Consider the following 14,029-nt stretch of genomic DNA (forward strand, 5'->3'; position numbering starts at 1 on the left):
CAAATACTTGCTGCTTCCATATTTCAGCAGGTCACAATTGGAGTAGCCTGGAAAGAAAGCAACAGGAATTTTTAATGCACGCAGCCTTTTATGATAAGATTGCCCATACTCATGCTTTTCTGATTGTATATTAGTATCAGCATCTGAAGAGCCACCTCTTAACTCCTATGAATGTAAGGGCAACCAAGGTTAAGCTAAGTGCTTGTTGTAAGCTAAAGAAGGGCATCTATAAGTTACGGCAGCAATGATTACAGCAATTTGTGGCAGAGAGGAGGAGTTAATTCTGCTCTTTCTGAGTTTATTGTAATCTCATGACACTCTGGCCTGACCTCTGCAAAAGGGGGCAGGTGGAAATGGGAGACAAAAAGGGAAAGGCAAATATAGTATTTGCTTTATTGAAGATGAGATTTTTTTCTCTGCAAGCAAATTTCTGAGTTGCAATACTAGGACAACAGTGTGAGTACAGGAGGGATTTTATTAACTTGGTGGAGCAGAGTTTTTTAGCATCATGGACACAAACCGATTCCTTCAGCAACTACTGTGATAATTTTTCTTAGATCATAGGCTGTGCTAATTTATAATTTGTACACTCTCCCTTTCCTTTTGTCTCGCATTTAGAAACCTGATCACCCAGGGATCTAAACTGTGAAGGAAGCCTCTGTACATGGAGAAGTCTCCTCCAGACAGACATTAGCCTGGAAATGACAACAACCATGATGGAGACAGGAGGCAGAGTGGGACTCGGACGTGTGTGGGGCCAAAGATGAAGCCCCAAGCCCACTTTCCACATGTTTATCCTCTATACATGAGTAATACATTCTTATTCATGTATATATTTAACAAAATTTACAGACCACTTACTTGACAAAAGATCTCTAATAGTTTACAAAGAACAATTGAAAATATTCATTACAAAAAACCAAACATTAAAATATAAATGAAACCAGCAATTTATAAAAAAAGGATACACAATCAAATTACATGTTAAAATTTCACATACCTTAGTAGGCTTGATGAAACAATTATTTTTTTAAGCAGGTGCCAAAAACAATGCAGCAAACGCACCCCTGCCAAATAATAATACATTGTGGGTATGTTTAATTTTGTGTTTATCGTTCACATTTAATTTTTAGATTAGGATTGGGTCCTTGACTTGCTTGTGTGATTGGTGATGTGGGGCCTGTGGGCTACTATCATTGTTTCTGAAGCTGAGACTTTCCCCTTGCTATGGCATGCATAAAGTTACAGATGTAGTTTCCACAGGTCAGTCTGGCAGCCCTGCAAGAACGTGAGGCTGCTGTTGTGCTCTTCCAATATTTGTTTTCTTTTCTGCCCTGCAATATGAAATGTACCAACACTAGAGTTGTGTGCATGTGGGCACTCAAAATTCTTCACCATATTGGTGGTAAGAGAAGTTGGAAGGTGGGGAGAAAATTATTTCATTAGATGCCTCTAGGGGAGGTGAAATTCTTCAGCAGTTTCTCATGGAGGGGCATTGGGGATTGCCATAGGACAGCTTCTTGCTCTTTTTAAAAAGCTTTTATTCTTCTTCTGCTGCTGAGTTGGTGGCCTGGTCACCATTTTGCGTCCTTCACAATGCTTCAGCCCTAGCACAGAGACTATTTGTAGAACATTTTCAGAGTGGCCTTCCTTTTTAGGGGGATGTGAAAAAGAAGAATTTAAGCCCCCTTCCCCTGTAAAAGGTCTTCTGAGAAACTGGGCCGAGAAAAGTTTTCTCCTCTCTCATAACACCAGAAGAAATGGGTATTGAATGAAGCTAAATGTTGGATGATTGAGGACAGATAAAAGGAAGCAGTTCTTCATGCAGCACTTGGTTGAACAATGGAACTTACTTCCACTGGAGGCAGGGAGGCCCAGCAGCCTAGATGGCCAGATATAAGTCATGAGCAGGGGAGCAGGGGCGGAGCTTCATGCCACGGCACCGGGGGCGGAGAGCAGGCGGGGGCAGGGTGTGCCGTCCTGGGGGCAGGGCATGCCGCTTACAGGGGGAGGGTGCCCAGAGGGGCGGGGGGGGGCCATCCGCGATGGCATCCTGGGGATCACGCTGCCGGGGTTTGCCCTCTTCTTATTTTCACAATAATTCATTTTGGTACAGTTTAAAAATGTATTTACCCATATTAACATAGGATGATGATGATAATGGGGATGATTATTTGGCATCCCCTTGGCTTGGTGCCCTGTGTGGGTGAATCGCCTGCACTGTTTTACATCCAGTGTTGTCTTGAGAGCTGTGCTCGGCCTCTGTGGTCCAAGGCAGTAGTGCTTCTGCATCCCACATGCTGGAAACCACAGAGTGCTCATGTGCTTGGGTCCTGCTCACAGGCATCTGGTTCACCACTGTGAGAACAGCATTCTGGACTAGATGGGCAATTGCCTACACACACACACACACACAGAGAGAGAGAGAGAGAGAGAGAGAGAGAGAGGGAGGGAGGGAGAGAGAGTTATCCTGTAGTTGTATTTGCTTCTATAGACCGAAATGAACAACAACTTAGAAGTTACCCTTATATAAATTAATGCCAGGATTCACTATTATGGGGAGAAATTGAGAAAAAAATAATATGCCCGTACAACAGCAGCACAGATCTTCTGTTTAAGTGAGAGGTTACTATTATCTCCATTTCTTTTTAAATAATAATTTCCCTTTTTTTGCTGAACTCTTTTTCAGCTGCTTGGTTAATGATATCACACCTAAGTCAATTAAGACTGAGATGCTCTCTTACATTGTTCATGTGGGTAACTTAAAATAAAATAAAATAATGCACTTTATCCCTACTTGTGAGGATACATGTGTTACAGAGAGAATGTAGTGGTCAGAATAGGAAAGCACAAAACCTATTCAATGAAGAGAAAATTGTGACTGAAATTTAAGCTCTTTAAAAGGCTTCTGGGGCAAGGAATTGGCAGCTTGGGAAATGTGGAATAGAAATAAAACCCAAACAGTCCAGGGCTGCTGCCTTGTCCCCACGATTGAGGGGCTCTGGAGTTGTGCAATGTTAGCGCACCTCATGGCTTGCTCACAGTGTGCTTATGTCACTCACACATGCCCTGGGACATGCTGATGTTTCGCGTGGACATCCCATGACTTGCACACATGACACAAGCATGCCCTGTGGTGTGTGTGTGTAGCTGCCGTGGAACTTTGGGGGTGCCTGGTCCTTTCAATGGAAATATTGGGGGCGCCGGCCCCTCAGCCCCCCCTCAGTGCCAATGAAACAGTCCGTTACTATCATTATTATGATGGGACATTATCAAACACATTTATTTATGAACAACATTTATATACCACTTTCCCCAAACCAATAACTTGAAGCAGCAAATAGAAGAAAAAGCAACAGGATGTGTCTGAAGTCCTCTTAGCTGAAGTGGAGAACTTTATGGTGCTCTGTTGATACATGCATTAAAGAAAGAAAATCCCACTGAAGATACATATCTGCTAAAAGCATAGGAACATAGGAATCTGCCTGATACAGTCAGCCTGTTGGTCTATCTAACTTAGTACTGTCAGCACTCACTGGCAAGGTTTCAGGCAAGAGTTTTTCCTGGATTGAATCTGGGACTTTTTGCATGGAAAGCATGTAGGGTTCCAGCATCAAAGCTCTGGGATGTTTGAACCTAATTAATGCATGAAGGGCTTAAACCATGGAGTAAGCTGCCCTGTCAGGTTTAGCCTATGTCCTCACTCCTCACCTTGAGATGAAATGGGCCACCAAGACTTTACTCTTTAGTGCCTCTGAACGTTTGGCTAGTTTTGTCTCTGGTGATCTTAGTTGGAAGCTCCTTGTTTGTGTATTTGTCTCATTCCAGTCCTTATTTGCCCAGCCCAATCCTTACACACCCACCGCAGAGAGAAGAGTGGGGGCAGCAGCAGTTCCCCACCTCATGCACTGCTTCCAGTCTTCATGGAGGCTCTCCAGGCAATGCAAAGTCCTGGATAAACCAGCCTCCTTAAGTTAAAGCACGTTTCACCCTTCAGACAGGCAGCCTTCAGCTCACAGAGCAGCAACAGAGATGGAGACGGAAGGTAGAGTTTGTGTGCTTGTCCTCCATCACATGTTGCACTCATTGCCTTCTTATAACTGCACAGACAAAAGAAAGTAGTTCATATAATACATAATTAACTTATGGCATTCTTCTGTAAGATGTGGTGGGGATTACTGACTTTCAGGCATTGAATTCATGGCTACTTCTCATGTTTGCTGAATGGAATTTTCAAAGGAAGGAAAGCGCTGAATACCAGTTACTGGGGACCAAGTGGCTGGTGAGGACAACTGCTCTCGTGTGGGCTTCCCAGATTTAACTAATCAGCTATCATTGGTTTGTGTGTGTTTTTTAAAAAGGACGCCGGCCTAGATGGATTTTTGGTCTTATCTGGTAGGGCTCTTCTTATATTCAAATCACAGTGTTATACAAGAAACCTGAAATGGCTGAAGTACTACTGCCCTGTGCCCTGCAGGAGTAAACAAATAGTTGTGAGAAACATTTACAACTGCCAATTTTCTAACAACCCGTGTAAGATTATCTTTATCAATGTAGAGCAAGCATGCTTTTTTTAAAAAAATAGAGGCTGTAGCTATGTGTCATGACTAGCTGTGTCTCCAAATGAGAGGCCCTTCTGCATCTCCCCTGTAACAATTAGTAATGCAAGACATCTGATGCGGCGTCATCTCACTGTGACTTTTTTCATCCCTTGTGCCATTTCATTGGCTGCCATTTGTACCGCAGCCAACAAAATCTTGTTTTGTCCGATGTTACTGAAGGAGAGAGGAGGAAGAGATCGAGGGTGTCTGCTTATGGTGGAAGGCATATCATTTCTGTTACAGTTGCCTCCATTCACAGAACAGACAATTTAGGTGAGCATTCATCCTGTTCTGAACACTCTGTTCTTTAAAGAACTGTTTGAATATGTGTGGGGGGGGGGGGACCTGGAGAAATGAATGTAGTGCTGTAAAAGAAAATTTGAAGCACTGAGAATATGAGAGCTAGTGTGGTGTAGTGGTTAGAGCACTGGACCAGGACCTGGGAGACCAGAGTTTAACTACCTCCTTGACCATGCTCACTGGGTGACCTTGGGCCAGTGACTGCCTCTCAGCCTAATCTACCTCACAGGGTTGTTGTGGGGATTATATGGGGTTGGGAGAACTATGCATGCCACCTTGATCTTCTTGGAGAAAAGGTGGGACATAATTTAAATGAATGAATGAATGAATGAATATATACAGACAACTTACTGGCCTACCCAGTTTGTTTAGTGACAATTTTACAGCATCATAGCATCCTATAGCTAGCGACTTTTTCCTGCCACACATGTTGTGTCCTAGATGAACTCTGCACCTTCCCCTGAAGTTGTGTAAGATACATTTTTTATTTTAATGAATATTTTAGGATGATAGGAAGTTAACTGCATAGATTTTTAAATAAAAGCTGCAGAAAAAAGAAAGGGAACTAAGTATCCACTTCCAGCATCTCAGATCTTTAAAGCAAAATGCACGCTTTAGGTTTGTGGCAAGAAACAGCATCATGAATAACTCATCAATGTTGATGATATTTTATTCATTATTTTCTAGTCCTTAGGGCCCCACCAGCCTTGAACCTAGTGCAAATGTAAATTATGCCCATGTTATCTCATATATCAATCCTTAAGTCAGGAACTACACTTGACCATTCGTTTCCTTTAGAAAACAACAACCCAACCATAAGTGGGCTATGCTTTTCATGACTGTTTTTGGCTTGCATAATTCTGGTACACAGTCATGCTGTCACTTATAGCCGATTGCATTTTCAAAAGTGGTTCATCCATAAAATCTGCACATGCATACATAAGTAGGCCATACATACAATTAGCATGCATACTAAGTGAAAGTACACAAGAGCTTCCCAGAGGCAGCGACTTGGCCACTGTGAGAAGAGGGTGCTGGACAATATGGGCTTGTGGCCTGATCCAGCAGAGCTCTCTTATAACGGACTCCCAGAACAACATTACACTACGGTGGGAAGCAGTTCAGGACTCCTCCTGGATATGAATAAAATAAAGCAAGCTGACACTGAACTCTGTGGCGAAAGACAGAAGAGGTTAGGTGGAACAAAACCATTTACCATTTGAAATCTCCAGGCTTGGATTTTCCAGCTCACTGGTCATTATTTTGAGACTAACGAAACAATTCTCAATATAACAATTCCCTTGCATAAATCTCCAAACTAGCTGACAACCTCAAAAAAACAGACATTGTTTAGATCAGTGGTGGGGAATCTGCAACCCGTGGGCATCACCATTTGGCCTGCAAGGCCATTTTGGCCAAGTCATGATCACAGCAGTACTTGCCTTCCTCCCCCTCCCTGGTGAGTTGCACAAGGGCAACATAGAGACTAAGGAAGGTGACACTGTCAGTCGATGTAAATAACAAGGCAGCCTGATGGGGGATGGTTGAGGAGTGACTGAGGTTGGGTGGGCAGTGCCCCATTCAGCCTGATGGATCATTCTCCAGTGCCTCCACCCCATATTCTCAACTCAAGATGTTAATCTGGCTTATTCTGAATGTTTAATAAAAGTGATAGCCTGGTTCCAATCCAGAACAGTGTTAACCTCTTTCTTTGCCATCTACAAGGATATTTATGTAGATACAGGAAGTTAGTTTTTTGCTTTGTGTTCTTCAAAGTGCTCAGGCATGGACTTGATTTTAAATGCATCCTGCTTAAAAGACATTAATCGTAGACTGCTGCTTTGATTTTTGAGGGCTGCAGCTCCAAGAACCACTTTGCCACCTTGCAAATTGAAAAACCAAAAGATGCCAGTGGATGCACATTTAGTGTGGATATTCTCTGGTATCACCAAGTGTTTTGCTGAATCAGCCCATCATCTTATGTTCCTGGACCATTTCTTCTCAGGTTTTATTTGACAAGTTTTGACTTAGGTTGTCAAAAGAGGTTGGTCGCTTCTGTTTATGATCCTCAGTTCTTCTGGGGATGTTCTTATACTTTACAGCATTTACAGGAAACTATAAGTTGAAAAGTCCATAAAAGCAGCCCCAGAAGAACTGAAGAATACATGGTGCAATTGTATGATTGTGCTGAAAGTATTCCAGAAAAGGGTTGTTGTTGTTGTTGTTCCTCTCTCAACATGCAGAATCTGCCACTCACTTGTCATTGTTGTTTGGATTTATCCATGTGCAATTAAAGTTTCTTTTTTTCATGTATTCTTGTTTTAATATTTTGACTGAGACTAATTAGAACACTCTATTTTTTAAGTCCTTTGGGAAAATTTAGGCCAGGGTGGGAAAACTTCAGGCTGGTGGGATCTACAATGTTTTCTACTATAATCCTGAAGTTCACTAATTACAGCCACGAGCAAAATAGTTGATTGGAGGGAAGGCAGATATGCATTCAGAATTAAGGAACATTTAGCCCAAGAATTTGTCTTCAGTACCAGAACTGAACTTAGAGTCCTTTCATGCAATATCCCTCTCCTAATTTCCCTCAAGCATTTAGATTTCAGCAGCTTAATGTAGTGGTTTGGAACTTTTTTAGTTCTTGTAATTGTTAAGCAATTTAGGAGTCAGAAATCCTTACTGATTTACTGCAACTCAGCCTGATCTCCCTCTGTCCATTCCTCATTTATACAACCTATAGTAATATCTTATGCGTGAAGCCCCACAATGTTCAATGTGATTTACCTCCAGATAAGTATGCCTAGCTCTAGACAAAATCTTAACCACGGTGCATGCAGCTGAACTTTCAGGGATCTCAGTTTTAGCCCCTGAAACCTATATCTCCTCTTTAATTTGTTATTACTTCTGGTTATTACCCACCATGAAATTCCATTATTGAGCAGGAACATTTTTAGGACCTTTCTGTTGAGCAGAGGCATTGGTCCTGAAGGGTGCTGCTTTGCAAGTGGCTTTTTTGCAAGAACACCACTTGCACCCTGCAAGGATCATGATTGCACAACAGCCGTCAAACTAAGGTATCAATCCTACATGAGGCACAGAATTTGCTTGCAAGTGGCTGCCCTGCAAAGCTGCTGCTTGTGAAGGAGCACCCTGCATAAATGAATCCCCTCCCCCGCTCGGCTTTGTGTTTCATTAGGGTTTTCTAACCCTAATTAAACATTCTCACCAAACTAATTTGGGAATGGATATGAAGTAGGTCTGGTGGTCTCTGGCTTGGCTGAGAGGGTGGAGCTGACTGACCCTTTAGTCACAAATGGTGGGTTGTGCCCAGTGGCGTAGCGTGGGTTGTCAGCACCCGGGGCAAGGCAAGTAATTTGCGCCCCTTAACCCGTGGATTTTAGCACTCGAGTGCGAGCGCGCCCCCCCAGATGTTGCCGCCGGTGCGGCCGGCCCCCCTGCACCCCCCACGCTACGCCACTGGGGCTGGGGGCGAGCGAAGGAGCCAAAGACCCCCCCAAAGGCTCAGCAGGAATTTATTAAATTTATTATTTGCGGAGCCCCCGCGGGCCGAGGCAGCCGAAGCCCCCTCCCCTCGGGCGCCTCCCCGCCCCCTCCTCTCCTTGGGCTGTAGGTGGAGCCCGCGCTCCGAGGCGCTCCAGATCCGGGCTTGGCGAGCGCCTCTCCTCCTCCCGGCCGGGTCCGGGGGCTTCCAGCCGAGCTCCGTCCTCGCCCCCCCTCCCCCGCGGCTGAGACTTGCGCTGAGAGCCGGAACCAGCGGCGCCCCCTTCCGACGGGAGACCCTCGCCCGCCCGCCGGCTTCCTCTCGGAGGGTTTTGGGGAGGGCAGGGCGCGTCGAGGCCCCTCGGAGCTCTCCTCCCTCCCAGTCGGCAGAAGCAGCCGCCGCCTGTGGCTGGGCCGAGGGGATGGCGCCGGCGTCGGCATCGGGGTGCGGAGGCTGCCGGTGCCCGGCCAGGCGTCGGTGGCGGCGTCGGCGCTGCTGCAGCGGCTGCTCCTCCTGCGAGCAGTGAGTGGAGCGCAGCCGCAGCGGCGGCGGCGGGGGGGGGGCGCGCGCAAGGGCGCAAGGCTGGCGGCGGCGGCGGGGAGCCCGGCGGAGGAAGGAACTTGTCCCTTCCCTCTGGACTCGCGCCCCCCCCAGATGTTGCGCCCGGTGCGGCCGGCACCCCTGGCACCCCCCACGCTACGCCACTGGTTGTGCCTGAATTGGGAAAAGTTCTGTGGCTGTAGACACAGATACACCCTCAAGCTCCACCATTAGGAAATGTCAGCGTTAGGAGCTTGCCTGTGGATATAGTCTTTGTGGATTTTGAGGATGTATTTAAAGTTTAGGAATTTGGCATTCTAATATTGTGGATGTATAGGAGACTGGAAGAGAAATTACATGGCTGCCTGATTTGGTGAACCTGGCTATTGTGATGGCTATTGTCACCCGCAGTGAATGACTGCTCTCATGGGCAGGACTTTGACTCAGTACCAACCTCACTATCTGCCATCTCCTCTGAACTGAGCTCGCAAGCTGACTGCTCCCACCAATCAGTGGGAAGAGGCACGAAACAGATATCTCCCAAATCATGCCCACTGGGTTGATATGTGTGCACATGCCACACAAATGAAAATACAGAGGATGCATTCTGGATCTTTCACAAAAGTTGCATTTTTTTGCAGTATAAGAACAGCGGGGGGGGGGGGGGGAGGTACTGTATTCCAGAATACTAGTTGAATATTGACAACATTGTATAGTAGCATGCCACAAAATCCTTAAAAACTGCCACTCCACCACTATAACTGGTAAGTGTAGCAAGTCTACATTTTGCAAGTCTACATTTCCATTATGTGTGGCTTCCTGTAATTAAAGGATGCATTTCATATTCCACAGCAGCAGTTAAAGATTGCTAGACTTTAGAAAGTGAGACAAGGATTAATGAGTTTGGAGGATTCTAAACAAAGACATAGCCAATTATATGCAGGTACTAGTTTACTGGCTGTCACTTTCTGTTTTAGAAATTAAAAAAACCACAAGAGTTTTCACCTGTCTACTCAAGAGGATGCAGGCAAGTACTTTGGCTAGACAACAGTATAGTTATTTGTTTTTGGAGAATACTATCCTTGTGAATTACGTGAACAATGGGGAACAACCCTAATATTTAGGAGCCATGCCTTTTAAAATCAACAACAGTAGTAGTAGTAGAAGTAGTAGTAGTCGTAGTAGTAGTAGTCGGAATAATTTATTGTTTATATGTCACCCATTCTGGGCAGCTCCCAACAAAAAATTGAAAAAACCAAGCAATCATCTGAAGGCAGCCCTGTTCAGGGAAGTTTTTAGTGTATGATATTGTGTTGTTGTTTTTCCTATTTTTTGTTGGGAGCTGCCCATAATATCTCCACAGAACAGGACTATCCATGGGCTCACTCTTGCCTGTCATAGCAATAGCAGATGGCCAGGGGGAACATGCCCAGAGCCCTGCTCAAATGATCTAAGAGCCACACGGACGCCTTGCCCCTCCTTCCAAATCCCAAAGAATTATTGCCAGAAATAACATAGACAGATTCTTAGCAGTATCATGTGGAACTGCTCCAGGTCTGTATTTCCCAGCATTTAATAGAAGATTAGAAGACGATAGGTCTTGCAGCTTCTAAATGGCTTCTGTAAAGTGGTTGGCAATGAGATATGCAGAAAGCGCCACAGCTGGATCAATGTGCCCACTTATCAAAGATGCCATTCCCATTTCTTGCCTATCCTCAAGCAGCCCATGAATGCAAAAGTCACTGTTTTCAGGCCAGAGTCTTCCACAGCCATGCGAGGCGCTTGAGTGCTGCTGTCATCATGCCAGCAAGACCATTTATTTGCCAGATGTTAACAGCATACATAAAAGTGCCGAGCAGGTTTCATTGTACTGTTGGAATTGCTTCCCTGCTCTTCAGATAATCAAGCTCTTCATTGTGATTTGACTAAAATCTGCTACATTTAACTGTCTTGTCAATTATGCATCTCTTTTGGCACTTGAAGTCAAGCATCGGGGAGAGTGCAGGGGGTTATGCAACTGCTGCTTTGAACCTGCATCAACAAAACCCCTGACATTTGTTTTCCCTAACAACACTCCATTGATCTAGAGCTTTCAGCACAGATGAAGCACAAGAGTAGCTGATGCTGAATGCTAAAGAGATGCTTGCTGTTTCTCAGACTTTCACATTTTGGGCAGCCATATGATTGTTTGAATAACTCTGCTGCCTTCCTAACCAGCATCCCCCACTCTGGGAGAGGACTGTTCCATTTGGTTGGCAATGCAACAAGAGACCTGCACCCACATCTCTGCCTGGCTTGCACTAAAGTGAGAAATGCTCAAACTGTGCCACGTGGGAAATGAACAGATTAAATCATGAAAGCCTCCAATGAGCACAAAGTACCTTCCCCCATGGAGAAGGCTTCTGGTTGTATTTCTGCATGATCTATTGCCTGCAACCCTTTCGGTGAGGTGATTTTGGCACATTTCTTGGCTGGGTATGAGAGGGTCATTCAGTTGCTCCCGATGCACACAGAACTACACTGCTAGTTGCATCTCTGTGTGAGTCAGAACTTTGTGACTGTTCCCAACAAGACAGGAAAACTGAATCATGCAGAAACATTACAGGGGGTGGCCATGCTGGACCAAGACATGTTGTTGTCTGAAGTGTAGTCTGACTGCACTCCACTAGAGGCAAAATATTTAAAAGTCACGGTACACCATTCAGACCCAATTCCTGGCCTCTTTTTTTGATGACGTTTCACTGCTATGTGAAGACATTCCTGTTTCAAATGGACTTTGGACTATTGAGACAATTGTTGCTTTCCCCTGTTGCAGTCTGGTCTTATTAGTGTGAGCTGGCTGCTGCTTTTATATTCACTTTTTTGTTTTATTGGTAATTTTGTGGGCTTATTGTTGTTAATCATCTTCTAGCATGGAAAGGTGGGGTGTAAGTGATATTTCATTTATTTATTTGTACAGGGCTTACACAGACATGCGTACAACAAAAGGTTTGGTGCACAAATAGCCCCAAGCACTGGATTGTTTGGAGTTATATCACATGCTATCACCCCCCCAATACATTCTAGCAGTTCCCCAGTAGGGCACCAGTTGGGTATAGTTTGAGGCCTCATCCACCACTCTGTAACCTGCCAGCTCCGTAAGTTCCATCTAGCACCTTCACCCTGAGCTTCAGTCTAACTAGAACCTCAGTCAAGCACTCACTGCACCACCCCTTCCCTTCCCCCTCAGTTACGAAGAACATGTTGTGGTCTTACTGTCAACAGCTTTGCCTCTCCCCAGGTCTCCTTATCTGTTTTATTAGGCTCCACTGCAAGGAGGAGAAAGGACATGTATTCTCTGACTCCAGGCTTGTCTCCTAGCCATTCTCCACCAGCAAGCCTTGATCCTGCATCCACACAGCAGAGAAGCATAGTGGGCAGTGGAGTGCATAACATTCAGAAAAGCAATCACCCACACCCTGCTTCAAATTGTAATATGAACAAGCGACTCCACAAAACAAAAGAAGCCTAAAAACCAGGGCAACCTAATAAAAACCTGCTGTAGCCTGGAGCGTGGTGACAAATGTGTCTCAACCAAGCAACAGTATTCTGGCAATGTTGTGGCCATCTTTTCCTCCAGGAGGGAATTCCACAGTTGGAGTGCCATTAGAGAGAAGGCCCTATGCTATATCACCACACAAAAAGCTACCTCTACTGGTGGGACGATGAGACCCTGACTCCTGCAACCTAAGGTGGGTATGGGGTTAAGCACCACAATTTTGAGGTTCCAAGTTTTTACAACCCCTTAAACTGGCCTGGTAACATATAGGTGGCCAGAATAGATGCTGCAAAATAGGAATTATATGAAATTGCACAGAAGCACCAGACAGTGCTCTGACACTTGCATTCTGCACTAGCTGCACTTTCCAGACTATTTTCAAAGGAAGTCCTTGAAGGGCACATTGATATATATAATAAGAATTCAGGACATGAGTTCCAAGCAGGCTGAAGTTATCTCATTTTAGTATATAAGGACTTTCCTCATCTTAAATCAGACCACTGATTCATTCTAGAATGAAACTGATTAATCTAGCATGCAGTGGCTCTCCAAGTTTTCAGGGAGGGGCTATTTTAATCTCTGCCATGTCCTTTAGCTCTTTCCGTCAGGTGAAGGGGGGATCAAAGGAAATCAACCTGGGAGCTTCTCAAGAGGTGCTGTCACTAGACAGACCTATGCACAGCTGCTTCTTTTCTTCCATAAGAGAGGAGCACAGAAGGGATATGATCTTGGAATGGTAAGAGCAGAAAGCCAAAAGAATTATGTTTATTGAGATGCGGGCAATCCAAATTCGGATATGCACACAATCAGTATAGGAGCATAAAAAGGTAAAGGTACCCCTGCCCGTACGGGCCAGTTGTGTCCGACTCTAGGGTTGACGCCCATCTCGCTTAAGAGGCCGGGGGCCAGCGCTGTCCGGAGACACTTCCGGGTCACGTGGCCAGCGTGACGAAGCTGCTCTGGCGAGCCTGCACCAGCGCAGCACACAGAAACGCCGTTTACCTTCCCGCTATAAAGCAGTACCTATTTATCTACTTGCACTTAAGAGTGCTTTCGAACTGCTAGGTGGGCAGGAGCTGGGACCGAACAACGGGAGCTCACCCCGCCGTGGGGATTTGAACCGCCGACCATACGATCGGCAAGTCCTAGGCGCTGAGGTTTTACCCACAGCGCCACCCGCGTCCCTTTCATACCAGGCCCCTTTCCAATCTCATTCTATTCCAGCAGTTTATTATTTCATACAACATGAAGATTTGTGAGGACTAAAAGCCACAGGAATACAGAATCTGCTTTGCCCTGTACTCCCACAATCCTCTTCCACAGGCTTTCCCAATGTTGGGTCTCCAGTTGCTGTTGGAATACAACTCCCATCGCCCCTTATCATTGGCCTTGCTGGGTAGGGATGGTGGGAGTTGTAGTCCAACATCATCTGGGTACCCAAAGTTAGGAAAGGCTGATCTACCTTTCATTCCAACTGAGCTAAGGTTGCAGTTGCAGGCCCAGGTGGAGACCCCATCCCTCCTGGTGACTGAATGAGACCAA

Source organism: Podarcis filfolensis (assembly GCF_964270895.1).
Source record: "Podarcis filfolensis genome assembly, chromosome: 11".
Lineage (NCBI taxonomy): Eukaryota > Metazoa > Chordata > Lepidosauria > Squamata > Lacertidae > Podarcis > Podarcis filfolensis.